At 46.7% G+C, this 14,722-nt stretch overlaps 1 protein-coding gene and 1 non-coding gene across 4 annotated transcripts in view; one reads left to right on the top strand and one right to left on the bottom strand.

Annotated features, from left to right (window-relative positions):
- Positions 1-14,722, top strand: part of LOC135054368 (von Willebrand factor A domain-containing protein 5A-like) — a 188,169-nt gene that overhangs the window by 25,228 nt on the left and 148,219 nt on the right. The gene's annotated exons all lie outside the window — the stretch shown is intronic.
- Positions 13,094-13,200, bottom strand: LOC134932536 (U6 spliceosomal RNA). Its single transcript, XR_010179390.1, has one exon. It is a non-coding gene; the product is annotated as a U6 spliceosomal RNA (small nuclear RNA).

The following is a 14,722-nucleotide window of genomic DNA, read 5'->3' as shown; positions in this document are numbered from 1 at the left end:
TGACTCGTTAACCCTTTATTACTCTCGGACGGCAGTAGCCGTGGAGGCCCTCAGGGCTCCGGGGAGTTTTCTGGTTATTCTATCCTGCCTCCTTTTTCTATTTCTACTTCATGTTCAGTAACACAGGAGGGGATTATGCGTGCTAGTCCTCTCGGTGGCGCTGGTTGGGCCACGCATGACTTGAAGATACAGATACGCCTGTTGTCAGTAGAGGAGCCTTGGCTCCTACCTCGACTGGACTGTCTACTTCAACAGGCTCCTTTTTTCTCCTTGTTCAATTTTACACTGGTTTCGGTTACCCGTGTGACTGTTCACGAGACCTCAGAAGGGAGGAGTTCCCTAGTTCGGTTAGGCCTACTGGGCTCCGATTTCAGAAGTCTATTACCTCTTCTCGCTTTTGCCACTTTGGGAAAACTTTATGGAACATAATGAAGATAAAAGGGGTTTTTTCCCCCTTCTTCCAGTTACCATTCATCTTTGGTTTCTCTGGGAGGTTTTTTGCTCCGCTGCGCTTCAAACCACACTGACCGGAATTTTAGGTCTCTGCCTTTTTCGCTTTTCTTCCAAATGAGATTAGCCTAGCGGCCGTAAGTTCGGCCTCTTGTTCAGGGAGTACTCTATTGGCAACTCCCCGGGCTCGGCTTCGGCCTCAGCGGTCGTTTCTTCCAGAGGGGAGGTCCATTTTTCATATAAATCTGACACTAGTGGTTTTCAATCCTCTCTGAATGTTGTCAGAGCTCGTCAACTCTCTCTACAGAGGTCTCAGGCTATTCGATGAAGTGTTTTTTCTTCTTTGCTCTGGATGATGCTCCCGTACTAAATAGCCGGGGCCCCAGCATATGCTGGACAGTTGGATACATCTGATCATCAGACAGTCTTCTTGGCGGTTACTAGGGAACCTCCGTTTTCCATTTCAGCGCGCTTTACGCGCATTGTAAGACTTTCGTGGGCAGCCGCCCGCGGGGTCTCCATGAATATTTTGTCGGGCGGCTACTTGGTCAAACCGACATTCGTTTTGTCAAATTCTACAAGTTTGACACTTTTACGGCCTCTGCATCACTGTTTGGCCGAGCAGTTTTTACAGGACTCTCAGCGCTTTCCCACCCGTTTTTTGGGAGCTCTGGGACGTCCCCATTGTAACTACACTCCAGTGGCCCCTAGTGGATGAAGGAGAAATCAGGATTTTGGTACTTACCGATAAATCCCTTTCTCCGATTCCACAGGGGCCACTGGACGCCCGCCCAGCGCTGTTTCTCCTGATTTTTGTTTGATTAACGATTGCAGATCACCATATGACTGCTTGTTGGGTTCAGGCTAGCCTGGTTTTTTGTCAGGTTCTGTTCCAGGTTTAGTTTGTGTTCGCCTGGTTTACAGGGCGTCGTTAACCTCCTCTACCTTACGGTTTGTTTATTACAGCTCTCCTCGGGCACAGTTTAACGTAGACTGGCTTGGAGGGGAGATAGTAGGGGAGGAGCTAGCCACAGTGTGAGAATTTTTAAAGTGCCAGCTACCAATACCACCTACTATCTCCCCATTGTAACTACACTCCAGTGGCCCCTGTGGAATCGGAGAAAGGGATTTATCGGTAAGTACCAAAATCCTGATTTTGGCTAAAAATACCTCACATATAGCCTCCGGAGGCTATATGGAGATATTTAACCCCTGCCAGAATCCGTTAAGAGCGGGAGACGAGGCCGCCGAAAAAGGGGCGGGGCCTATCTCCTCAGCACACAGCGCCATTTTCCCTCACAGAAAGGCTGGAGGGAAGGCTCCCAGGCTCTCCCCTGCACTGCACTACAGAAACAGGGTTAAAACAGAGAGGGGGGGCACTAATTTGGCGTTAGAAATATATAAAAAAGATGCTATAAGGGAAAACACTTATATAAGGTTGTCCCTATATAATTATAGCGTTTTTGGTGTGTGCTGGTAAACTCTCCCTCTGTCTCTCCAAAGGGCTAGTGGGTCCTGTCCTCTATCAGAGCATTCCCTGTGTGTGTGCTGTGTGTCGGTACGTGTGTGTCGACATGTATGAGGACGATGTTGGTGAGGAGGCGGAGCAATTGCCTGTAATGGTGATGTCACTCTCTAGGGAGTCGACACCGGAATGGATGGCTTATTTAGGGAATTACGTGATAATGTCAACACGCTGCAAGGTCGGTTGACGACATGAGACGGCCGACAAACAATTAGTACCGGTCCAGACGTCTCAAAAACACCGTCAGGGGTTTTAAAACGCCCGTTTACTTTAGTCGGTCGACACAGACACAGACAGGGACACTGAATCCAGTGTCGACGGTGAATAAACAAACGTATTCCTTATTAGGGCCACACGTTAAAGGCAATGAAGGAGGTGTTACATATTTCTGATACTACAAGTACCACAAAAGAGGGTATTATGTGGGATGTGAAAAAACTACCGTAGTTTTTCCTGAATCAGATAAATTAAATAAAGTGTGTAATGATGCGTGGGTTCCCCCCGATAGAAAATTATGGGCGGTATACCCTTTCCCGCCAGAAGTTAGGGCGCGTTGGGAAACACCCCTTAGGGTGGATAAGGCGCTCACACGCTTATCAAAACAAGTGGCGGTACCGTCTATAGATAGGGCCGTCCTCAAGGACCAGCTGACAGGAGGCTGGAAAATATCATAAAAAGTATATACACACATACTGGTGTTATACTGCGACCAGCGATCGCCTCAGCCTGGATGTGCAGAGCTGGGGTGGCTTGGTCGGATTCCCTGACTAAAAATATTGATACCCTTGACAGGGACAGTATTTTATTGACTATAGAGCATTTAAAGGATGCATTTCTATATATGCGAGATGCACAGAGGGATATTTGCACTCTGGCATCAAGAGTAAATGCGATGTCCATATCTGCCAGAAGATGTTATGGACACGACAGTGGTCAGGTGATGCAGATTCCAAACGGCACAAAGGTGTATTGCCGTATAAAGGAAGAGGAGTTATTTGGGGTCGGTCCATCGGACCTGGTGGCCACGGCAACTGCTGGAAAATCCGCCGTTTTTACCCTAAGTCACATCTCTGCAGAAAAAGACACTGTCTTTTCAGCCTCAGTCCTTTCGTCCCTATAAGATCATATCTGCCCAGGGATAGAGGAAAGGGAAGAAGACTGCAGCAGGCAGCCCATTCCCAGGAACAGAAGCGTTCCACCGCTTCTGACAAGTTCTCAGCATGGCGCTGAGACCGTACAGGACCCCTGGATCCTACAAGTAGTATCCCAGGGGTACAGATTGGAATGTCGAGACGTTTCCCCTTCGCAGGCTCCTGAAGTCTGCTTTACCAAGGTCTCCCTCCGACAAGGAGGCAGTATGGGAAAAAATTCACAAGCTGTATTCCCAGCAGGTGATAATTAAATTACCCCTCCTACTACAAGAAAAGGGGTATTATTCCACACTATATTGTGGTACTTAAGCCAGAAGGCTAGGTGAGACTTATTCTAAAAATTTTTTTGAACACTTACAAAGGTTCAAATCAAGATGGAGTCACTCAGAGCAGTGATAACGAACCAGGAAGAAGGGGACTATATAGTGTCCCGGGACATCAGGGATGCTTACCTCTATGTCCCAAATTTGCCCTTCTCACTAAGGGTACCTCAGGTTCGTGGTGCAGAACTTTCACTATCAGTTTCAGACGCTGCCGTTTGGATTGTCCACGGCACCCCGGGTCTTTACCAAGGTAATGGCCGAAATGATGATTCTTCTTCGAAGAAAAGGCGTCTTAATTATCCCTTACTTGGACGATCTCCTGATAAGGGCATAGTCCAGGGAACAGTTGGAGGTCGGTGTAGCACTATCTCGGATACTGCTACAACAGCACGGGTGGATTCTAAATATTCCAAAATCGCAGCTGATCCCGACGACACGTCTGCTGTGCCTAGGGATGATTCTGGACACAGTCCAGAAAAAGGTGTTTCTCCCGGAAGAGAAAGCCAGGGAGTTATCCGAGCTAGTCAGGAACCTCCTAAAAACAGTGCATCATTGCACAAGGGTCCTGGTAAAAATGGTGGCTTCCTACGAAGCAATTCCATTCGGCAGATTTCACGCAAGAACTTTTCAGTGGGATCTGCTGGACAAATGGTCCGGATCGCATCTTCAGATGCATCAGCGGATAACCCTATATCCAAGGACAAGGGTGTCTCTCCTGTGGTGGTTATAGAGTGCTCATCTTCTAGAGGGCCGCAGATTCGGCATTTAGGATTGGATGCTGGTGACCACGGAGCCCAGCCCGAGAGGCTGGGGAGCAGTCACACAAGGAAAAAATTTCCAGGGAGTGTGATCAAGTCTGGAGACTTTTCTCCACATAAATATACTGGAGCTAAGGGTAAATTTATAATGCTCTAAGCTTAGCAAGACCTCTGCTTCAAGGTCAGCCGGTATTGATCCAGTGGGAAAAACATCACGGCAGTCGCCCACGTAAACAGACAGGGCGACACAAGAAGCAGGAGGGCAATGGCAAAAACTGCAAGGACTTTTCGCTGGGCGGAAAATCATGTGATAGCACTGTCAGCAGTGTTTCATCCCGGGAATGGAAACTGGGAAGCAGACTTCCTCAGCAGGCACGACCTCCACCCGAGAGAGTGGAAACTTCATCGGGAAGTTTTTTCCACATGATTGTAAACCGTTGGGAAATACCAAAGGTGGACATGATGGCGTCCCGTCTGAACAAAAAACGGGACAGGTATTGCGCCAGGTCAAGAGACCCTCAGGCAATAGCTGTGGACGTTCTGGTAACACCGTGGGTGTACCAGTCGGTGTATGTGTTCCCTCCTCTGCTTCTCATACCTAAGGTGCTGAGAATTATAAGACGTAGAGGAGTAAGAACTATACTCATGGCTCCGGATTGGCCAAGAAGGACTTGGTACCCGGAACTTTCAAGAGATGCTTACAGAGGTCTTATGGCCTCTGCCGCTAAGAAGGGACTTGCTTCAGCAAGTACCATGTCTGTTCCAAGACTTACCGCAGCTGCGTTTGTCGGCATGGCGGTGGAAAGCCGGATCCTAAGGGAAAAAGGCATTCCGGAAGAGGTCATTCCTACCCTGGTCAAAGCCAGAAAGGAGGTGACCGCACAACATTATCACCACATGTGGCGAAAATATGTTGCGTGGTGTGAGGCCAGGAAGGCCCCACAAAGAAATTTCAACTCGGTCGTTTCCTGCATTTCCTGCAAACAGGAGTGTCTATGGGCCTCAAATTGGGGTCCATTAAGGTTCAAATTTCGGCCCTGTCGATTTTCTTCCAGAAAGAATTGGCTTCAGTTCCTGAAGTCCAGAAGTTTGTCAAGGGAGTATTGCATATACAACCCCCTTTTGTGCCTCCAGTGGCACTGTGGGATCTCAACGTAGTTCTGGGATTCCTCAAATCACATTGGTTTAAAACCAGTCAAATCTGTGGATTTGAAGCATCTCACATGAAAAGTGACCATGCTCTTGGCCCTGGCCTGGACCAGGCGAGTGTCAAATTGGTGGTTTTTTCTCAAAAAAGCCCATATCTGTTTGTCCATTCGGACAGGGCAGAGCTGCGGACTCGTCCCCAGTTCTCTCCCTAAGGTGGTGTCAGTGTTTCACCTGAACCAGCTTATTGTGGTGCCTTGCACCTACTAGGGACTTGGAGGACTCCAAGTTGCTAGATGTTGTCAGGGCCCTGAAAATATGTTCCAGGACGGCTGGAGTCAGGAAAACTGACTTGCTGTTATCCTGTATGCACCCAACAAACTGGGTGCTCTTGCTTCTAAGCAGACTATTGCTAGTTGGATGTGTAATACAATTCAGCTTGCACATTCTGTGGCAGGCCTGCCACAGCCAAAATATGTAAATGCCCATTCCACAAGGAAGGTGGGCTCATCTTGGGCGGCTGCCCGAGGGGTCTCGGCTTTACAACTTTGCCGAGCAGCTACTTGGTCAGGGGCAAACACGTTTGCTAAATTCTACAAATTTGATACCCTGGCTAAGGAGGACCTGGAGTTCTCTCATTCGGTGCTGCAGAGTCATCCGCACTCTCCCGCCCGTTTGGGAGCTTTGGTATAATCCCCATGGTCCTTTCAGGAACCCCAGCATCCACTAGGACGATAGAGAAAATAAGAATTTACTTACCGATAATTCTATTTCTCGGAGTCCGTAGTGGATGCTGGGCGCCCATCCCAAGTGCGGATTATCTGCAATACTTGTACATAGTTACAAAAATCGGGTTATTATTGTTGTGAGCCATCTTTTCAGAGGCTCCGCTGTTATCATACTGTTAACTGGGTTTAGATCACAAGTTGTACGGTGTGATTGGTGTGGCTGGTATGAGTCTTACCCGGGATTCAAAATTCCTCCCTTATTGTGTACGCTCGTCCGGGCACAGTACCTAACTGGCTTGGAGGAGGGTCATAGGGGGAGGAGCCAGTGCACACCACCTGATCGGAAAGCTTTACTTTTGTGCCCTGTCTCCTGCGGAGCCGCTATTCCCCATGGTCCTTTCAGGAACCCCAGCATCCACTACGGACTCCGAGAAATAGAATTATCGGTAAGTAAATTCTTATTATATGCGAGATGCACAGAGGGATATTTGCACTCTGGCATCAAGAGTAAGTGCGATGTCCATATCTGCCAGAAGATGTTTATGGACACGACAGTGGTCAGGTGATGCAGATTCCAAACGGCACAAAGGTGTATTGCCGTATAAAGGAAGAGGAGTTATTTGGGGTCGGTCCATCGGACCTGGTGGCCACGGCAACTGCTGGAAAATCCACCGTTTTTACCCTAAGTCACATCTCTGCAGAAAAAGACACCGTCTTTTCAGCTTCAGTCCTTTCGTCCCTATAAGAGTCATATCTGCCCAGGGATAGAGGAAAGGGAAGAAGACTGCAGCAGGCAGCCCATTCCCAGGAACAGAAGCGTTCCACCGCTTCTGACAAGCTCTCAGCATGACGCTGAGACCGTACAGGACCCCTGGATCCTACAAGTAGTATCCCAGGGGTACAGTTTGGAATGTCGAGACGTTTCCCCTGCGCAGGCTCCTGAAGTCTGCTTTACCAAGGTCTCCCTCCGACAAGGAGGCAGTATTGGAAAAAATTCACGAGCTGTATTCCCAGCAGGTGATAATTAAATTACCCCTCCTACAACAAGAAAAGGGGGTATTATTCCACACTATATTGTGGTACTGAAGCCAGAAGGCTAAGTGAGACCTATTCTAAATCTAAAAAAATTTGAACACTTACAAAGGTTCAAATCAAGATGGAGTCACTCAGAGCAGTGATAACGAACCGGGAAGAAGGGGACTATCTGGTGTCCCGAGACATCAGGGATGCTTACCTCCATGTCCCAAATTTGCCCTTATCACTAAGGGTACCTCAGGTTCGTGGTACAGAACTGTCACTATCAGTTTCAGACGCTGCCGTTTGGATTGTCTACGGCACCCCGGGTCTTTACCAAGGTAATGGCCGAAATGATGGTGGTTCTTCGAAGAAAAGGCGTCTTAATTATCCCTTACTTGGACGATCTCCTGATAAGGGCAAAGTCCAGGGAACAGTTGGAGGTCGGAGTAGCACTATCTCGGATACTGTTACAACAGCAGGGGTGGATTCTAAATATTCCAAAATCGCAGCTGATCCCGACAACAAGTCTCCTGTGCTTAGGGATGATTCTGGACACAGTCCAGAAAAAGGTGTTTCTCCCGGAAGAGAAAGCCAGGGAGTTATCCGAGCTAGTCAGGAACCTCCTAAAATCAGTGCATCATTGCACAAGGGCCATGGTAAAAAAATGGTGACTTCCTTCGAAGCAATTCCAGTCGGCAGATTTCATGCAAGAACTTTTCAGTGGGATCTGCTGGACAAATGGTCCGGATCGCATCTTCAGATGCATCAGCGGATAACCCTATATCCAAGGACAAGGGTGTCTCTCCTGTGGTGGTTACAGAGTGCTCATCTTCTAGAGGGCCGCAGATTCGGCGTTCAGTTTTGGATGTTGATGACCACGGAGGCCAGCCCGGAAGGCTGGGGAGCAGTCACACAAGGAAAAAATTTCCAGGGAGTGTGATCAAGTCTGGAGATTTTTCTCCACATAAATATAGCTAAGGGTAAATTTATAATGCTCTAAGCTTAGCAAGACCTCTGCTTCAAGGTCAGCCGGTATTGATCCAGTGGGATAAAACATCACGGCAGTCGCCCACGTAAATAGACAGGGCGGCACAAGAAGCAGGAGGGCAGTGGCAAAAACTGCAAGGACTTTTCGCTGGGCGGAAAATCATGTGATAGCACTGTCAGCAGTGTTTCATTCCGGGAATGGAAACTGGGAAGCAGACTTCCTCAGTAGGCACGACCTCCACCCGGCAGAGTGGGAACTTCATGGGGAAGTTTTCCACATAATTGTAAACCGTTGGGAATTACCAAAGGTGGACATGATGGCGTCCCGTCTGAACAAAAAACGGGACAGGTATTGCGCCAGGTTAAGAGACCCTCAGGAAATAGCTGTGGACGTTCTGGTAACACCGTGGGTGTACCAGTCGGTGTATGTGTTCCATCCTCTGCTTTTCATACCTAAGGTACTGAGAATTATAAGACGTAGAGGAGTAAGAACTATACTCATGGCTCCGGATTGGCCAAGAAGGACTTGGTACCCGTAACTTCAAGAGATGCTCACAGAGGACTTATGGCCTCTGCCGCTAAGAAGGGACTTGTTTCAGCAAGTACCATGTCTGTTCCAAGACTTACCGCAGCTGCGTTTGACGGCATGGCGGTGGAACGCCGGATCCTAAGGGAAAAGGCATTCAGGAAGAGGTCATTCCTACCCTGGTCAAAGCCAGAAAGGAGGTGACCGCACAACATTATCAGCACATGTGGCGAAAATATGTTGCGTGGTGTGAGGCCAGGAAGGCCCCACGAAGAAATTTCAACTCGGTCGATTCCTGCATTTCTTGCAAACAGGAGTGTCTATGGGCCTCAAATTGGGGTCCATTAAGGTTCAAATTTCGGCCCTGTCGATTTTTCTTCCAGAAAGAATTGGCTTCAGTTCCTGAAGTCCAGAAGTTTGTCAAGGGAGTATTGCATATACAACCCCCTTTTGTGCCTCCAGTGGCACTGTGGGATCTCAACGTAGTTCTGGGATTCCTCAAAACACATTGGTTTAAAACCAGTCAAATCTGTGGATTGAAGCATCTCACATGAAAAGTGAACATGCTCTTGGACCTGGCCTGGACCAGGCGAGTGTCAAATTGGTGGTTTTTTTCTCAAAAAAGCCCATATCTGTTTGTCCATTCGGACAGGGCAGAGCTGCGGACTCGTCCCCAGTTCTCTCCCTAAGGTGGTGTCAGTGTTTCACCTGAACCAGCTTATTGTGGTGTCTTGCGCCTACTAGGGACTTGGAGGACTCCAAGTTGCTAGATGTGGTCAGGGCCCTGAAAATATAGGTTCCAGGACGGCTGGAGTCAGGAAAACTGACTTGCTGTTATCCTGTATGCACCCAACAAACTGGGTGCTCTTGCTTTTAAGCAGACTTTTGCTAGTTGGATGTGTAATACAATTCAGCTTGCACATTCTGTGGCAGGCCTGCCACAGCCAAAATATGTAAATGCCCATTCCACAAGGAAGGTGGGCTCATCTTGGGCGGCTGCCCGAGGGGTCTCGGCTTTACAACTTTGCCGAGCGGCTATTTAGTCAGGGGCAAACACGTTTGTAAAATCCTACAAATTTGATACCCTGGCTAAGGAGGACCTGGAGTTCTCTCATTCGGTGCTGCAGAGTCATCCGCACTCTCCCGCCCGTTTGGGAGCTTTGGTATAATCCCCATGGTCCTATCAGGAACCCCAGCATCCACTAGGACGATAGAGAAAATAAGAATTTACTTACCGATAATTCTATTTCTCGGAGTCCGTAGTGGATGCTGGGCGCCCATCCCAAGTGCGGATTATCTGCATTACTTGTACATAGTTACAAAAATCGGGTTATTATTGTTGTGAGCCATCTTTTCAGAGGCTCCGCTGTTATCATACTGTTAACTGGGTTCAGATCACAGGTTGTACAGTGTGATTGGTGTGGCTGGTATGAGTCTTACCCGGGATTCATAAATCCTTCCTTATTGTGTACGCTCGTCCGGGCACAGTACCTAACTGAGGCTTGGAGGAGGGTCATAGGGGGAGGAGCCAGTGCACACCACCTGATCCTAAAGCTTTACTTTTTGTGCCCTGTCTCCTGCGGAGCCGCTATTCCCCATGGTCCTTTCAGGAACCCCAGCATCCACTACGGACTCCGAGAAATAGAATTATCGGTAAGTAAATTCTTATTTTCTTTTTCATCCACTAGGGGTCACTGGAGTACTCTTGGGACGTACCAAAGCTTCCCTTGTGGGCGGGAGAGCTGTTTGACACCTGTGACAGTAGACGGCCAAAGCTAGATGCTGATGCCGCAACCGTTTCATAACGTGTAAACGCGCACAAACGTGCAACCGTTTCATAACGTGTAAACGCGCACAAACGTGTGCACTGAAGGCCATGTATCCGCGTCGTAGACGCTGCACGACCAGCTGGTCATGACATTCCCACCGAACCTGTGGGATAAGCTATTACTGACGTAGGCGACTGTAACTTAGCTTTAAAGTAAGCGTGACTTGTAGTCCTTTTTATCGAACTAGATAATGTTTGCTGAGAACCTGTCTAACTCCAGTTGGCAGCATCATATATAACAAACAACGTATACGTATTACGTACTGTATAAGTTCGGGACATATAGACGCGTAATGCGTGTACCACATTCATAATTCTAGAATGTGCTGTCAACACAGGAACCACTATTGGTTTATTGATGTGAAGAATAAGAAATCGGAATTGGTCCGAAGTTCTGCTTTGTTATGATAAAACTCAAATACGGTGGCTTGGAATACAAGGCACCGAAATATGAAAACAAACCCCTTGCCGAAGCTACGGCTAGAAGAAAAAACGTTTTCCAATTGAGAAACTTAATTCCCATTTGTTGTAAGGGTTCAAAAATATGAAAACTGTAAGAAATCTGAACCCAGCTTCAAGTCGCCTGGCGCTGTAGGTGGGATAAATGGAGGCTGCACTTTGATGACACCTTGTAGAAAGGTGTGTACCGACGCAATAGATTCAAACGTCTGTGTAAATAAATTGACCACACAGATACCTGCACCTTTAGTGCAGATAAACGCAGTTCTCCATCCCACCCCGTCTGTAAATAACAGAATACCGGTAACTTAAAAGGTGATGTCGGAAACTTCTGAGCTTCACACCCACCTATATAGGCACACCAAATTGTGTAATAATGAGCTGCCGTAAGCGGGTTCCTAGCTCATAACATAACATGGTTGGTATACGAATACTGTAATGCCCTATGTATTTTCTTAAGAGGGTGGTCTGAACCCCCACCCCATCAACCGCAGCCGCGGTACATGAATAGGGGTCAACGAACGGTCCCTGTTGTAACAGGTTGGACGTATTATGAGGGGCCCAAGATCATGTGCAAGTATTCTTTGGAGCTTCAAGAAACAAGCTCTCCGAAATCCATGAGATATCACTAGTATGACTGTGACGAACTGTCTTATGATCCGTTTTAGCAACGGAGAGAGAGAAAAAGAGCAGAGGAAAATGGTGGAGGCAGATACACGAAGCTGTATGACCACACGAATGTGAGACCTCCACTGCCACTGCTTTTGTGATCTTTCGCTCTGTACACATACTGAGCGTTTGTAATTGTGGCGAGATGCCATCATGTATACCTGAGGATAACCCCACTTGTGGATTCACCTATGAAACACCTGTGGATTAAATGCCCAGTTTTATGGATAAAAATCCCGAGGGGTGAGATCATCTGTCTAACAGATGTCCACTCCCGGAATGATCCCCGTAGACAACATCACCTAATGGTGTTCTGGGCAATTTGAGGATTCGAACTACCTGCCGTATTGCCATGCGGCTTCTCGGTCCTCCCTTGTATGCAACTCTTGTTGCGTTGTCTGACTGCACTTGGACAGACTGAAAACGAAGCATGTAGTGCATTGTAAATTGCACGGAGTTCCAGGACATTTATAGACAGCAGTCTGTCGTGATCCGTTTTAGAACCCCTGTCGCTGATCTTTGTCACTACAACTCCTCAACCTCTGAGACTCTCGTCCAGAGTATATACACCCTCGCCCTGAAAACCCGGCGAACTAAAACGCTGTGAAAAAAAAAAAAAACCATCATTGTTCCAGCGCTTTGAAAACACATCATTGTTCCTAATAGGCGAATACACCAATGTACCGCTAGTGTGCGTGGCTTTTGCACGAATTGTACTAGCTGGTATATTTGTTTTTGCTGGTGTAGTAGGTAAATCTCTTTGATTTACCGTATTTATAATCTTACCTAGGACTGAAGTCGTTTAGACGGAATTAGATGCGATTGTTTTCGAACTTGACCTGCTACCGCGGTGTACGTTAGTAGCGCAAGTAAGATGAACTTCTGTTGAGACAGAGTTCTTATGAGCAGATCGTCTAAATATGTAACGATTGTCACCGCTAGGGCTCTGAAATGAGCTATTGCCCCAACATCACCTTGGTGAATACCCGAGGCGCTGACAATAGGCCAAACGGTAGAACCTGAAATGGATAATGGTTGTGGCGTATTGCAAAACGCAAGAACCTGTGATGCGGTGACCAACCCGGAAATGGGTAAATACGCATTGTGAAGATCAAGCATAATCCTGCAATCTTGTGGCTTCAACTATGCAAGTACTAACTGCAGTAAATCCATTTCCAACTGTAGTAAGTGACTTGCTGATTGAGACTGCGACGGAGCCCTTCGGCCTCGCTACCCCAAACAGAGGGGAATAATTAACCCTGACTCTGTTGGTGTTGAAATAAAACACAGCTGAAACCAGCAGATGTAAGTAGCTGATACATCCATGAGTGGATGTTTGGAAACCCGGCAAATGTCACGTGTAACGGCGCGCTTCCACAATTGGAAATGCTAAATGACCTAAGAGGCCGTTAAGCCACTGGCTTGTTGACCTTAGCACCATGTCGTTACAAGTCGTGACTGTTTTTGTACCACAGCCTTGAAAAAAAAAAAACTGAAGTCTAAAGGAATTATACGTCGGGTAATATTTTGTTATGGAACGCTTCACGAATTTGCGTGTCATCCTTGCGCAGGGGCTATGCTAATATTCTCTGTAACGTTCCAATTTTAGTATATGTGCTGCCGAAGCGAGCACTGTGAATATCAAATTAGCATTAAACAAGTTCTAGCCTTGTTTTGGTGAAACTAACGACGATGAAAAGCTAGATTCGTGTTAGCCGAAGCTTTACAGAGATACTCTTTTATTAACAGTGATCGTCATTGTTTAGATACATAAAGCGTCTAGTGACCCATGTTTATAATGTTTGTCACAGACGAATTCACCAATGACGTATTGTCCCATTTAGAACGGGTAAATAGAGTTAACTGTTAGTCAGATATTTTAACTAATAACTCATTGAAAATCTGTTGTTTAGGAAAATCGACAGATTAGATGTTAGAGTCTTCTGCTATTAGCAATGTATGGTTGTCAAACCCCCGCACTATCTGACTGCTGGTTTAATGTACCCTTCTCAGTGGTAGGTACCGCTGTGAGGTTTGTATAATTGTCAGATTAAATTATAAGACCATATAAAGTAACAGGACTGAAAATCCTTTGTTAGAGCTTGCGGAGTAACTTTGGAGACTCCGCTCTTACCGCTCGTCGAGATTATGCTTAACATAGGATCTGATTGGACACGTACAAACCAACAGACTTTGCGGTAGATTTATGTACCGATATTATAGTAAACCTTATATTTAGTCTGTGTTGTATGCTTATACAGACCGACACCACAATAGCCAAAGGACAGACTTAAAGTACGTAATATCTATATATATATATATATATATATATATATATATATATATATATATATCTATATATCTATATATCTATATCTATATCTATATCTATATCTATCTATATATCTATATCTATCTATATATATATCTATATATATATCTATATATATATCTATATATATATCTATATATATATCTATATATATATATATATATATATATATATATATATATATATATATATATATATATATATATATATATATATATCTCTATATACTTATGGATATATATATTTCTCTATCGTCCTAGTGGATGCTGGGGTTCCTGAAAGGACCATGGGGATAGCGGCTCCGCAGGAGACAGGGCACAAAAAGTAAAGCTTTTCCAGATCAGGTGGTGTGCACTGGCTCCTCCCCCCATGACCCTCCTCCAGACTCCAGTTAGATTTTTGTGCCCGGCCGAGAAGGGTGCAATCTAGGTGGCTCTCCTAAAGAGCTGCTTAGAGAAAGTTTAGCTTAGGTTTTTTATTTTACAGTGAGTCCTGCTGGCAACAGGATCACTGCAACGAGGGACTGAGGGGAGAAGAAGTGAACTCACCTGCGTGCAGGATGGATTGGCTTCTTGGCTACTGGACATTAGCTCCAGAGGGACGATCACAGGTACAGCCTGGATGGTCACCGGAGCCGCGCCGCCGACCCCCTTGCAGATGCTGAAGTTAGAAGAGGTCCAGAATCGGCGGCTGAAGACTCTGACAGTCTTCTAAAGGTAGCGCACAGCACTGCAGCTGTGCGCCATTTTCCTCTCAGCACACTTCACACGCTGTCACTGAGGGTGCAGGGCGCTGGGGGGGGGCGCCCTGGGAGGCAAATGTA

The sequence above is a fragment of the Pseudophryne corroboree genome, chromosome 1, assembly GCF_028390025.1.
Source record: "Pseudophryne corroboree isolate aPseCor3 chromosome 1, aPseCor3.hap2, whole genome shotgun sequence".
NCBI lineage: Eukaryota > Metazoa > Chordata > Amphibia > Anura > Myobatrachidae > Pseudophryne > Pseudophryne corroboree.
Note: the sequence above shows the minus strand (reverse complement) of the source record. Positions and strands in the feature narration are given on the sequence as shown.